We start from the raw sequence: 14557 nt of genomic DNA, 5'->3' as shown, positions 1-14557 counted from the left end.
CTGTTTATAATTTTCATCATTGACATCCGTATCACACGGTATTCCATCCACATCGTTTTTCTTACGAATCTCTTGCTTAATGAGATTACATTACTCATGCATTTCACTCCTGCCCTTTTATTCTTCGAGCTCTACGGACACATTCTGATATTGCATCATTTAAGTCAGGAGTGGCCAACCTTTTACGTTCCATGCGCCAATTTTTTCACCTAAGAGTTCAGATGCGTCATACAATTCTTGTACCCTGAAAAAACTATCAATTCTAAACTGACTGACAAAAACCTCGACACACCGCTGTTGCTAACACTTGGCCTCAGGATCAAACAAGTGAATGTGAAAAAGATGTACACGAAACAATACAATCGCTAAAAATAATCACAAAGTTTTAGCTTTTTTGCTCAAATCGGTTTTGGGTTAATACATTTTGCATAATAAACTTAAGTTTTTATTATTATCATTGGGGTCAAAGCCACTTCTAATCATCCAATGCATCACTTTTGGCGCATGTACCATAGGTTGGTCATCCCTGATTGAAGTCAATATACTTCATATCAAATAACTGATACCAATGCGCAGAATCCAGCATACTCCTCAGTTTGTCTTAATTTCCTGCTCTGTAATTCAGCATGTAATCTTTTATGAATGGAACATACACAAACTTAGCCACTTCCTAAGTGAGCACCACATGATCACTTTCACACGTCTGTAACTGAAAGTCCCTCGGACACTATAATAAAATCTAACACTCTTTGGCCTCGAGTTCCTTCTGTCACATGCTGCTCGAGGAAGTTGTCTCGTAACAACTCAATAAATTCAGTATTATTCTATTCATGGGATTTCAAAGCTACCCAATCAATATTCAGATAATTAAAGTTTCCTATTATGATTGCTCGCTTCTCACCCATCATCTTTATTTGGTAATGCATTCTTCTTGACTAGCAACCGATCCACTAGGTCAGTAACAACACCCCCACTACGTATTTAATCTTGTTAGACTCCATCTCACACCAGATGGCTTCAAACTCACTGCGACATGCAAAAACTGTTACTAGTATTGCAGTCATAGGTCAACTTTAACTGGATTCGAGTCATCTGATATCGTTAGCAGCACATCCCCTCCTCTACTATCCTTTCTATCCTTCTTACAATTTGAGGTCCCAACCTCAGATTGTAGGCATGGTAAATCTTTAATAATAAGAAACCTTATTACTAAGAAATTATTTCAATATGCGAAAGATGATATCAGTATCATATAAAACACAGACACCACAACTGCTGTTGTTATATTCAGCAAAAACAAAACGACAGTAAAACCTAAACAAGTCGTTAATCCCACTCTTTCCAAAAAGCCAACTCCAGCTTCGAAGTCAGTGGGATTCCATCGTCTCAACATCTCTTCACTCTTAGCACACACACACACACACACACACACACACACACACACACACACACACACACACACACACACACACACACACACACACACACACACACACACACACACACACACACACACACACACACACACACAAAAAAAAAACAAAACTGCTGTAATATATTCATATTAATTTATACCTTCTGGACATATTTCTCATATGTCCAGAAGGTATAAATTTGCGTCTTTTATTTAACATAATTTAATTATGTTAAATAAAAGACGCAGATCACATTCATAAAAGGGTATTTTAAAAAAGTCTAATCGTTGTCTTAAAATGGTCAATAAAATGCAGCATTTCTGGGGTGAACTTTTCAAAAGAATATGTTGGAATGATACACAAAGATGACTAAGAGGGATCAAATTAAAAAATAAATCATTTAAAATATATATTATTTATTTACAGTACTTATTTATTATGCTGTTCGTTTAAATTAATTTTTGTCATTCCAATCTGCTGTAGAAACTTATATACGCATTAAAATGTCTCTAATTCCTCTCCACGTTCTGCTACGAATAACGCTTCCTCTCTCCCCAATATGAAAAACAGAAGAATTATTTTGTATTCAATACGTTTTATCAATAAATTACAAAAACGTAACTTACATTTTCAGATTATGTTTCTAAATACCCTGAAATATTTGTTTAAAAATAACTTGTAGGCAGCTGAAGTGTTCTTCAGTTGGTCCAAAGTTATAAAAGACAAACAATCAGTTCGTTCATCGCCTCTATAGGCTCAATTGGATTGTGACGTCACACTGTTGGGTTTCAAAACTGGGCTTTGATTGTAGTAAATATGTTTGTTAATATGGAACTGACATTTTTTTTGATAAAAAAATTAATCTTTAAATTCAAATTCGCTATCATCATAATCAAAGTCCCGATGTGTACAGGATTATACTATAATAGTCTTCCATGAATTCATCGGGGCAAAGCTTGGAGACAAATAATTACATCAATAATTTTTTATTTAGTTATTTAATTTTTTGGGGTTCTTTTTCCACAAGAAGATTATTGAATACAGTACAACACATACATAATGTATATAAATTTACAATATAAAGGAAACAAGAATTAACACACACACACACACACACACACACACACACACACACACACACACACACACACACACACACACACACACACACACACACACACACACACACACACACACACACACACACACACACACAAATTTCAATAACCACGTATGTTATAAGAGTTGAATTCTCCGTCTATCACTTGCAAAGCTATTGATGAAATTGATAAATTTACAATTGACACTTCACTCAGTGACTCACTAGACACAGAGGACGAATGAACTGGTTGCTGTTCATTTTTCACAAATCAGAAAAAAGAATAACCAAAAACAGGTACACGTGTTTTATTGCTGCAATAGATAAAACACGTGTTCTATGGTCAACCGCCAATCCGTAATAAAATTTTAAGACAGACAAAGCGTCCCATGGTCGAGGGTGTAATACGATTATAATTTGTGGGATTTTTTACTCAATCCCGGGGGGGTGCACCCCCCTCCCCGCGCGGACTCCCATGATTTTCTGTGTACCATAATTTAATAATAATTCGAGGGATTCACAGGTCCACGGTCTGCCTCGATTGGCTTAACAACCACAATTTTACGATAAGATGTCTGAGTATGACTTCCTGCGTGTTAATTGTTTTCCCCTGGGTGGCAAGTCGTGTTGCAGATAAAAAAAACGAGTTTCTAGTGGAAAAACTGGCCTACTCCCTTACACAACTAACTCATCTTCAGTTGAAAGGTTCTGATAAAGGTTCTTCACGTTCTTATGGGATTCCAACCCAGTTCTTTCCACCCAACGCGCTTCGGGGAAACCGACTGAGCTACGAAGGTCGCATTACAAATCTATAAATGAATGTATGAAAATAAAATTGAAAATTATTCTTTAGCAGAAATTATTAGTTAATGTATGAAATGGAAACCGAAAATAAATAAATAGCCATCTCGGATCTAACTTCCGTGGTGGGTTTAGGGGTGGACAACATGTCCAAATCACGGGGGTAATGGGGATGATGGTTCTCAACAGAATTTTCATTCATAAGTAAGAGTTTAGGACCACCTTTTTGTTATTTTTTCTCCCCTTTTTATTGGCATTTTTGATTTTTAATTTATATTAAGACGGGTGTGTGAAAAATTCTCCAAGAATAGAAACGCGGACTTCATAATAAACCAATCACGACTCACCATGTTGGTTATTGCAATATTATACTGTAATAATTAAAATGGTAGCGCCATCCTACAAATTAATTTCAACGTAAATGGATGACGCTGTGGTAAATTTCATAATGATGAAAAACACAGAAGCGTCCTACATCACCTGCGATACAAAATATCACAGGAAATGCAGAAACTCGATTTTATTCAAATATCACAAATTTTCCTTCTTCCCAAATGTTCGCAAAATTTATTGTCTCATCCAAATGTGGAAATCCTGTTAATTATTGCTTAGTTATATATAAAACTAAGCAATATATAAGTTCCTAAAACCAATACATTCTTTTCCTCTCCCTACCTCTACGTAGCTTCGGAGTCAATTGAAACAACAGAAAATGTTTCAATTGACTCCGAAGGTGTTCTTTGAAATAGCTCATGGTTGCTTCTGTGTGTAGGCCAGATAACTGAGTCTTCTTACCCTAACGTGGCATTATCAGCATCCTCACATACCGCACATGACCAGACTCCCTTCCCAGGGTGGTCTGGCAGAGTAGAGGGAGCTAAATCATTCGCCGATTTGCATTGCCGCATTGCTATTAAGTTCGTTCTAGTGTTCTAGAGCTTTGTCTTGTGGAACCTCTTCTAGAATTCTGTCCACTCCAATGAAAGCGTCACCATTTCTACCACATTAATACAGAATAGTGAGTTTCCAAATTTTAATATTTGGGAACTCGCTATCGATCCCCTGTTCATGCTGTAATAAGAGCAGTAATAAAACCAGTTTCGTTCCTTTATTATCGGGTCGTGTAGTCAAATAATTTTAATATTCTCCTGTTCTCATCATAAATAACTGACGTACGACCTGAAGGGGATGTGCAACGATTCCGCTCTAGTTAGGGCAGAGCACCAATTGGATCGGAGAGAGTGGAACTACTTGACCAGCATGTAACGATTTACACGAAATATAATCCCTTGTGTTTATTTGCATATCCTATCCGAAAAACGGGCGTACTCCTAGTTAATTAGAGAATTTTTAATTTAGAGAATAAATCCATTTTGAATTCTCTAATTAACTGAGAGAATTCTAATTCTCTCAGTTAATTAGAGAATTCAAAATGGATTTATCTATTAGTTTTAGCAGTAGGTTTAGCATGTTGAACGATTTGCATCTTTCATTGAACGCATTTATTATTTTTTGTTTTAACTGTTTATTTATTTATTTTTGAAGCCCCTCAAAATAATGTACAACCGAGAAATTTCCCACTGATAATTTGCATACACGGTTGACTTCTTTAGTCTTCAAAAAGAAAAAAAAAGAAAAAGAAACTGTGGGTCCCTCCCTGTTTAGTTTCCGTACCCAGCACGCAATGCTGCTGGCAATCAACGCCATAAATGAAGGGAAGAGGAAAGATATTCACACCAAAATACAAGGAAATAAGTATTAATATTTATTTAAAGCCATTTTACAGGCCATCATCAGTGGCAATGTTCGTTATTTACAAGATAGAACGCCAACAATGGATTGATTTGAAACAGTGAGAGCCGCGTGAAGTTATAACTAAAACAACACAAAGGTATCATTGAGAAAACGTATTGTTAATTATTCATTAACTGTATTTTTTTAAAAAAACTTTAATGATGTGTAATTAGATGAGACTCGCCCATATTTTAGATAGTGAGAGGCAGTCGTTCCGATTTAGGTTCGGACGGTGAAGTAAGACTTCAACGCTTTCTTTAAATAAACGTTCAAATTTATAGTGACAAAAATGACGTAAGCACTTTTCAGACCAAACGATTCTGTATGTGTTCCGTGCTGTGCTACGCCAGATTTCACAGACTTCCTGTTGCTGGTGTAAGATTGGTGTTCTTGTATTTTCTTTTCCACTGAGCGTCTGATTTATCCGAAGTAAGAACGGTCAGAAACCAGACGCTCAGTGGAGAAAACTTGGTAGACGCCAGGAAGAGCTCAAGGGGAGAGTTCATCTTTAGAAGATGGAAACCGTGATGGTAGGAAGGGAGTTGACAGGAATTAACATTGACATGTTGACAGGAGTAAATACAACAACTGCATTATATACTTTTTAAGAATTATGGAGAATGGTTTCGAGATGCCAGAAATGTCTGGATGGGAATTCTTCGTACTGTTTCGTTGTTGCTTGAGCTCGGTTTACAGGAATGAAAAATAGTGTTTGGTCCGCTCTGAAAAGTCATTCAGATTCATACATATGTCTATGAGGTTTTCTGTAATTGTTGAGGCGTAGAACATATAGCGTGAGCACGTCATACTAAACTTTTAATCAATCCAGTCTTCTTCTTTGAGGGATGGTGAAAAGATTGTTGTTGAATGTGGCGTCGAAAGTAATTAGTTTATGATGAGGAGCGGAATCATTTCTAACCTCGTTGTTGGATTGCAGCATTTTGTTCAGTTTAACGGAACAGCGAGAAACCGAATATGTAATGTGAGTTAAATTATACTTTTCTAGTATTAAATAAACTTCAACATAAATTACAAACGAAATGTAAATTGAAAAAAAAAACAAAAACATTTTAATTGTAATAATTATAATTCTTATGAAATGAAAACATGTCATTGGATTAAAAGACTCTATTGTGTTCCTCCCCCCCTCTCTCTCTCTGTCATTTTACTTGTGTATTTTCTGATAATTGTCTTAAAAATGTCCACACCTGGTCACAATGAGTATTCACTACATATAAGACTGCATACAACTCTCCTGCTTATTTTGCCTTTGACCTTAATATGGTTTTTAATCTCAGACACCATTCTTTTCATTATAATAAATGTAATTGTCTTTATTTCGAGCTAAGAGAGGGGGGGGGGGTAAATAAGTCCAGGCTGCGAGACCAGCATCTTAGAGGTTTACAGTCCCTTTTTAGGGTAGATCTCCCGGGTCAGGCATCCCAATTTCTTTCGTGTTTAATGTTTTATTCATTCTATTTGTTTTAAATCTGCGTGATACCGATTTTGACTGGTTTTAATTGTATATATATATATATATATATATATATATATATATAGGGGCATCTTTCAAGGAAACTCATTATCTCCTCTATTGTTTATATTGTCATTGATCCCCTTAACTAAAATTTTAAATAAAACTGCTCATGGTTATAAAACTGCGCAAAAGAGTGCAAAGATATCTCACCTTTTTTTTACATGGACGATCTAAAGTTGTATGCAAAATCAGAGAATGAACTCGGATCGTTGCTAAACACTGTGCACATATTCAGTCAAGATATATCAATGGATTTTGGCTTAGACAAATGTGCAATTGCTGGAATAACAAGAGGAAAGTTTGAAGATATGAACGAAATCGAGCTGCTCAATGGTGAAATAATCAAAGCAATAAAATTCGAAGACAGCTACAAATATTTGGGAATTTTAGAAGCATCACAATTCTGCACAATAAGATCAAAGAAGGAACTAGAGCTGAATACATAATACGATTAAGAAAACTCCTTAAGTCAATGCTTAATGCTGGAAATTTGATAAAAGCAATTAATACCTGGGCCATACCTATTCTGAGATATTCAGCGGGAATTGTTGAATGGACCCAGCTAGAGATGGAAGATTTAGATCGAAAAACTCGAAAATTAATGACAATGCACCATACCATACCCTCAATCCTCGCAGTGACATTGATAGGCTCTATCTATCACGCAAAAAAAGGAGGTAGAGGATTATTACAAGTGAAGCAAGTTATTGAAGAAGAAAAACGAAATCTCAATGATTACCTGCAGCAAACAACGGGAAAATGTCTAATTAAGGTAAGGAAAGAGGGTTTATTTAAACCCATGGAGACAAAATTAGAGTATAAGACTAACCAAGTAAAATTGAGAACTGAAAGATGGAAAAATAAGGCATTGCATGTAAACTACCTTCGCCGCATAGAGGACAGCGTTGACAGCAATTGACCTGGTAGTGGTTGAGAAATGGAGCACTAAAGAAAGAAACAGAGTCGGTATTTTTGTATCACAAGAACAGGCCATTAAAACCAACGTTACGAAGGAAAAATAATACAACAAATTCAAGAACACAGTAAATGCAGATTGTGCAAAGAAAAGGAAGAAACGGTAGACCACATTTTAAGTGGATGCAGGAAAATCGCACAAATTGAGTACCGTAAAAGGCATGATAACGTAGCTAAGATAATCTGCTGCCATTTATGTAAAAAGTATGGGTTTGAAGTATCTAAAGACTATTGGAAGCATAAAGTTCACCAGAAAGTGGTTGAGAATGAAAAAGCTAAAATACTCTGGGATTTCAAAATCCAGACTGACAAAAGATTGGAATGTAACACACCCGATATTACAGTGGTTGAAAAAAGTGAAAACACGGGGGTTAAGTTTATCGAAATATCAGTACCAGGAGATAGTCGGATTGACAACAAAGAAAATTAAAAAATTACAAAATATCGCGATTTGCAACTCGAAGTTGCACGAATCTGGCAAAAGAAAACAAAAGTTGTTCCCGTAATAATAGGTGCTTTAGGCGCCATCCCTAAAACATCGAAAAAACATCTAGAAGCACTCGAGTTAGATGTATTAAAAATTGGGCAGCTGCAAAAGGCCGCTTTGTTCGGCACAGCTTTCATTTTCAGAAAGTATTTCCACAACTCATAGGCCCTTGGGTAGGGCCCGAATTAGTGGAATATAACCAGCCTTTTCTTAAGACTGAGGAAGCAAATCAAGCTTTGATGAATATTATATATATATATATACATATATATGACTGTTTCAGAGATAAGATCCAATATTATAAACGGTATATGATATAATATAACGAAATATTTATGATGATAATATATGATGAAATATATTTATGAATTTTTTTAATCAGCGAAACAAATGAAAAGTGTTCTGTTTTTGATTTGAATTAAATACGAAATCCATATACGAGTCCTTTATTTCAGTTACCTCATGAATCCCTAATAGGAAAAAAAAAACGTCCGGGTATAAACTTATGACTGTTGAGAAAACTGTAATAAAACGGAATTTATTATTATTATTATTTTTTTTAATTTCAACACTTGTTACACTATCATTTTAAAAGGAAGGATCAATTACTTTTATTTTGAAACATCATAGAATAAACAATTTTATTTCAATTTCAGGTTATTTCAGTTCATTTTTCACATGAACCAGAAGTACGCATTACATTCAGTGAAGAGTTGCCAAATCTTAACACTGGGTTCGCTTTTGATGCACAAACGTTACTACAATTTACGTAATAATTTCCAAATGACTTGCTGATATTAGCAGTAATATATAAAATGAAAATAAACGTTCAGAAGACAAAAGTGATGAAGATTTCAAGAAAAGGAAATGATGGGATAGAAATCACTTTGAACGGACAAAGAATAGAAAATGTAAAATGTTTTGAATACCTTAGGAGTTGGATAACAGATGACAATAGATCTAATTATGAAATTAAGAACAGAATTAAAAAAGTAAAAGCAGCATTTTTTCAAATATGCCACACATTAGGAAACAGAAATCTGAACAAACAGTTAAAAGTAAGAATCCTCAAGATAATAATCTGGAGCGTGGGGACGTATGGATGTGAGTCCTGGACGATGAATAAGGAGACGAGTGACCGATTGAATGCGTTTGAAATGTGGTGCTTGAGAAAAATGGATAGGATCAGCTGGACTGAAAGAGTGAGCAATAAACAGGTTCTTAAAAGATTCAAGATGAAACGAGACTATATGGCTAGTATCCAAAGAAGAAAAATAGCGTTTGCAGGACATTTGATGAGGGGTTCTTCTGGAGAGCTCCCCAGAATAGTATTGCAGGGGATGATGGAGAGAAGAGGAAGACCCCGACTGCAATGGAAAGACAACATCAAAGACTGGAAGGGCAAGAGTCTTACAGAAACAAGAGATAGAGAGGCATGGAAGCCGACTGTGCAACCCTATTAAAAGAGGAGGCCACAGGATTAGATTAGATTTGGTATAGGAACACAAATATAAGATTTTTATAACAAAATGATAATGACAAAGAATAAAAGCCAAAAGGTTATTTTTCTGGCAACCTTAATAGTAATGAAGGAGATTCTTTGATGTTCATCTGCCAGTAAGCGAAACTCTAAGAACTAGGACTAAGATCTATGAGTTTCATACCGAAAAACTATCGGCAAATCCAAGTGTAATATTAAGGTTGCCAGAAAAATAGCCTTTTGGCTTTTATTCTATGTTATAATATACAGGCACACCTTTAAGGCATTCGTATAGTGAAGGTATGTAAGTTCTTTTCACTTAAACCTTGTTATCTTCCAGGTCTACCTATTCACTGATGAGACCTCAAAAAAGGTTGAAACCGGTCTGGGTAGTGACCTCTTCTCATAATGTAATTGCAGTATTACATCCCTTAGGGGCTGTGTTTTTACATTATGAGAAAATATCAAGGATAGTGCGGGATCTTGCTCCACCTTTGATACGAGTTGCCTTGGTGTTGTACTACCAAGTGGTTACTTACACTTGGATTTGCCGAGATAGTTTTTTCGGTATGAAACTCATAAATCTTAGTCCTAGTTCTTGTTTCGCTTACTGGCAGATAAACATCAAAGAATCCCCTTCATTGATAATGACAAAGCTTTACATTTACATAATCCTTTTATAAATACGAATAATAGTCATCACCGAAAAGTTTTTTTTTTTTTTTTTTTTGAGCAAACGGAATTACGGCACTGTTCATAATTTGCTTTACATTTTGTAAAGCATAATACAAATCAGAGATCAGAGAGATTTTTTATTTATTGTTATATTCTACATCACGGGTCGCCAAAATTATTTTCCCGTCGACCCCTTGAAGAGTTTCTTGACACTTTTTATCGACCCCCTCTATTTTAATGTTACGTAATTATAATAGGACAAGCAAAAAAAAAAAAAAAAGGACGCTTATGTGAGTTTTTAGATTGTTTATTTTATAGTTACAGTGTTTATTGTACGTATAATATAGTATATAGTATTATATTACTATCACTAGTAATATCACTGGTATTACTAGTGATATTAATAAACTACTGGTATTAATATCACTGGTATTACTACCAGCGCTGCTCAACTCTTCAACATAGAGAAGTTTAGTTCGTGAATGAATAACGATTGAATTATAATATGTATGTTGATGAATTTTAGAACATTAACGCTCACTTGTTTGTCGAGACTGGGATCGAATCCTTGTAAGTATCAGTAAATAAGAACCACGCACGTGTTGCAATCTCGCTCCCACTGCGCCGGTCGGCAGGAACCACCAACATCCGTTTATTGGTAAATACGTCATTTTGGTCTACTTGATTGGCCTCAGTAACTATTTCCATGACCTTACTCCATCTTACAGGTCCATGAACAGGACCTGTAAGATGGCGGTACTGATCCCACGATTCACTCTTAATTGCGTTGTCATTACCTCCATGTCTTTTGTCATGGAGGTAATCCAAGTTAACCGAATTAAATATTACCCATACAATGATGTCTTATATTTTGCTGTCGACCCCTAACAATGTTATATCGACCCCTTTGGCGACCACTGTTCTACATAGTGACGAAAATCATTTAAAACTACAAATTTTAGGAATTTATTTAATCAATGCTCTTTTCTTCTCCTGATTCCAAGATAACCTAATTTCTTTAATATTCCATGAAGTGGCATCCATAACATTAAACAATTCAACAATTTTAGATGTATACTGGTGTCCAAAAGCTAAGGACGAACTACACTTTTACTTGAATATTGAAAACATTTTCATGACTACAACCAAAAGGGGGACACAAATTTATTGCCAGATTACTAATAAATTATATTGCACAAAAATGTGTTATAAATTTCGTACAAATTAAATTGCAATACCTTTTTAAGTTAAGGAATTAATTACAGTAGAGAATGGGCTTATTTTCAAACTCCAGCAGAAGCGCAAACTCCGAATGAATCTATAGGGTGAATCTATAAGTAGATCGTCTGAACGCAATATCACTGCAGTCTTCCTGCTACCGCCTCTGCTCTTTGCTATCTATGTGGCTGACATACCATGCACGATTGAGATCGTAATGGTCCTATACGCAGATGATACTGCAATAATGGTTCGCTCCTTGCAACCTAGATTGGCAACCGAAAAACTGCAAAACGCAGTCTCAATATAAGAACAATGGTTCAGAAATGGAGAATTGACTAATGCAGACAAGAGCAATGCGATGCTATTCACAAGAAGAAAATTGTCGAGATAATTTGTCCCTTATTTAAGAAAGTATGTAGACTGCATTTAACTAAGCGACACGTTTTTTTCAATCAGTTAGCCAGTCTGGTTAGTTGAGTTATTAACGTATCGTTCTACAGTAGGGTGAGTGTTTGACTTGCGCTGTGAGCATGGATATTTGCGATTGGTTGGGTGGGAGAAGAATGTCATTAATCGGTATGAGACCGACACGCTTTCAGATCCGAAGTGGTGTAATAAAATTCCACGTGCAGTGTTGAGTTTCCAGAATGTAAGTAAATGGAATCCATAATAAAAACTTATTAAAATATTCCGTAGCCCACCCATAATATTGATGTACCGTACGTTTAGAGTCTTTTATGAGTGGGAGACCCATAAAAGAAGAATTAATGAACCAAGAGAAGTATTCAATTAGCCGAAGTATTCAAGTATCCAAATATAGTCAGATTCTAGGGAAGGTGAAGCTAAGAGGGAGTTTTCATTATCTTATGAATTTTCATTAGCTAATGCTACTATTAGGATTTACGATGAGACATGTTGAAGCCTGTCTTAACATCATGGCTTTTAAAACGTCATTAAAGGATTTTTTTTAGGGGGAAGGAGCGACAAAATATGCTTTGTGTACTGGACGACAAAATTCCCAGGGCCGGCCATGCACGACATCACATCCAACCGAAAGTGGCACGCGACGCCACTGAGAAATAAATATAATCAATAAATAATAAAAACAAAGAAGTATAATCAAAGTGGAAAATTGGAAACTATTTGAAGAATCCAAAGAAAATGGAAATGACCATCGAAGATTACGTCATCCAAAATGTATAAGATTATGCAGATGTAATCCAACACAGACACACTGAGCATTAACTACAAGGTATCGGAGTATATAGAATCTCAATTGAAGTGTTAAAAGCTGGGGAGATATATACGAGGGTGGTCTGAAAGGTTCTCGGCCTCGACCATAGATGACAACATTATCGGCAAGTTTTTTTTTCCTAAGTTGGTACATCTGTCATAAGCATCCATGTAAAATTGCAAGTCGTTTTATCAAGTAGTTTGTTTTATTCAGCTGTGTGAAGCAAAAAGTGTTGTCTGTATCCCTTGAAATGGATAAAATTGAGCGTGCGGTTATAAAATTCTTTGTAAAAGAAGGTTTAACGCCAAACCAAATTCATTCCAAGTCCATAAAAGTTTATGAGCACTCTCCTGCCTCGTTTTCGACAATTAAGAAATGGGCTGTCGAGTTTAAACGTGGCCGTACCAGCCTTGAAAATGATCCACATGAAGGACGTCCAAAAAAGTGTAACAACACCAGAAATCATTGATCACGTGCACGATATGGTATTGGATGACCGGCGAGTCAAAGTGCTTGAAATTGCTGAGACTATGGTCATTTCAAAAGAATGAGTAGGATATATTTTGCATAAAGAATTGTAAATGAAAAAGCTTTGCCAAGATGAGCGTCGCACTTGCTCACAGCAGATCAAAAACGCACTCGTATAAAAATCTCTGAACAGTGCTTGGAGCGTTTTAACAAGAATAAAACTGATTTTGTGCGTCGATTTATTACTATGGATGAGACTTGGATTCACCATTACCAGAATTCAAACAACAATCAAAACAGTGGACAGAAGCCGGTTGTTCAGCGTCAAAGAAGACAAAGTCGGTTCCATCAGCAGGAAAAGTCATGGCATCGGTGTTTTGGGATACTAAAAGCATTTGTTTATTAATTATCTTGAAAAAAAGTAAAACAGTAACCGAGAAATATTATTATTCCGATCTTTTAATCAGACTAGACGAAAAAATTCGTGAGAAAAGACCCTGTTTACAGAAGAAAAAAATCATCTTTCATGAGGACAATGCACCTGCCCACAAAGGTGTTTTGGCAATGGGAAAATTAAGGGATCTGCACTATGAATTGTTGGAACATCCACCCTATTCCCCAGATTTGACTCCCACTGACTTCTATCTCTTCCAAACTAAAACTCTTCCTCGCCGGAATAAATGTATTAGTCTTAAGGGAAATTATGTTGCAAAATAAAAATAATTTTGAAATTATAAATTCGTATATATATATATGTGTGTGTGTGTGTGTGTGTGTGTGTCGAAAGTTTTTTACCTTGGTATCTTTAACATATAATATATGTTAAAGATACCAAGCTATTTTAAATATAAACCTGGTTTTTTACTCCATTTCCCAAGTAAGCAAACAGACAAGTCAGTCAAGTTTGCGCCTGCAAGTGTTGCAAGTCTAGCTGATCCTGCACGTAGTGCAAGTCAAGGATCAGAGCTTATACTCCCTTTACCACGAGTTGCCTTGACTACGTGCAGGGTCATCTAGACTTGCAACACTTGCAGGCGCAAACTTGACTGATTTGTCTGTTTGCTTACTTGGGAAATGGAGTAAAAAAACAGGTTTATATATATTTAAAATAGCTTGGTATCTTTAACATATATTATACCCAAGGTAAAAAACTCTCTATATCCATCTCTCATCCTGAGATTTTTTATTTAATAAGGTCAAAGCACCTTATGGTAACTTGTTTTGTAAAATATTTATAAGCTCTGTATTACTTAAAACTTACTATTTGTTAGCCTGGCTGCCACTGACGCGACCTCAATAAAGGTCGAAACCGGTGAGGGCCTTTATGGGTTCGCTCTCTTAAGGTTTTTACCTTAACACGTTCATTGCCAA

Source organism: Typopeltis vanoorti, chromosome 23 (assembly GCF_054136105.1).
Source record: "Typopeltis vanoorti isolate ZY-2024b chromosome 23, IOZ_Tvanoo_1.0, whole genome shotgun sequence".
In the NCBI taxonomy this organism is placed as follows: domain Eukaryota; kingdom Metazoa; phylum Arthropoda; class Arachnida; order Uropygi; family Thelyphonidae; genus Typopeltis; species Typopeltis vanoorti.
Note: the sequence above shows the minus strand (reverse complement) of the source record.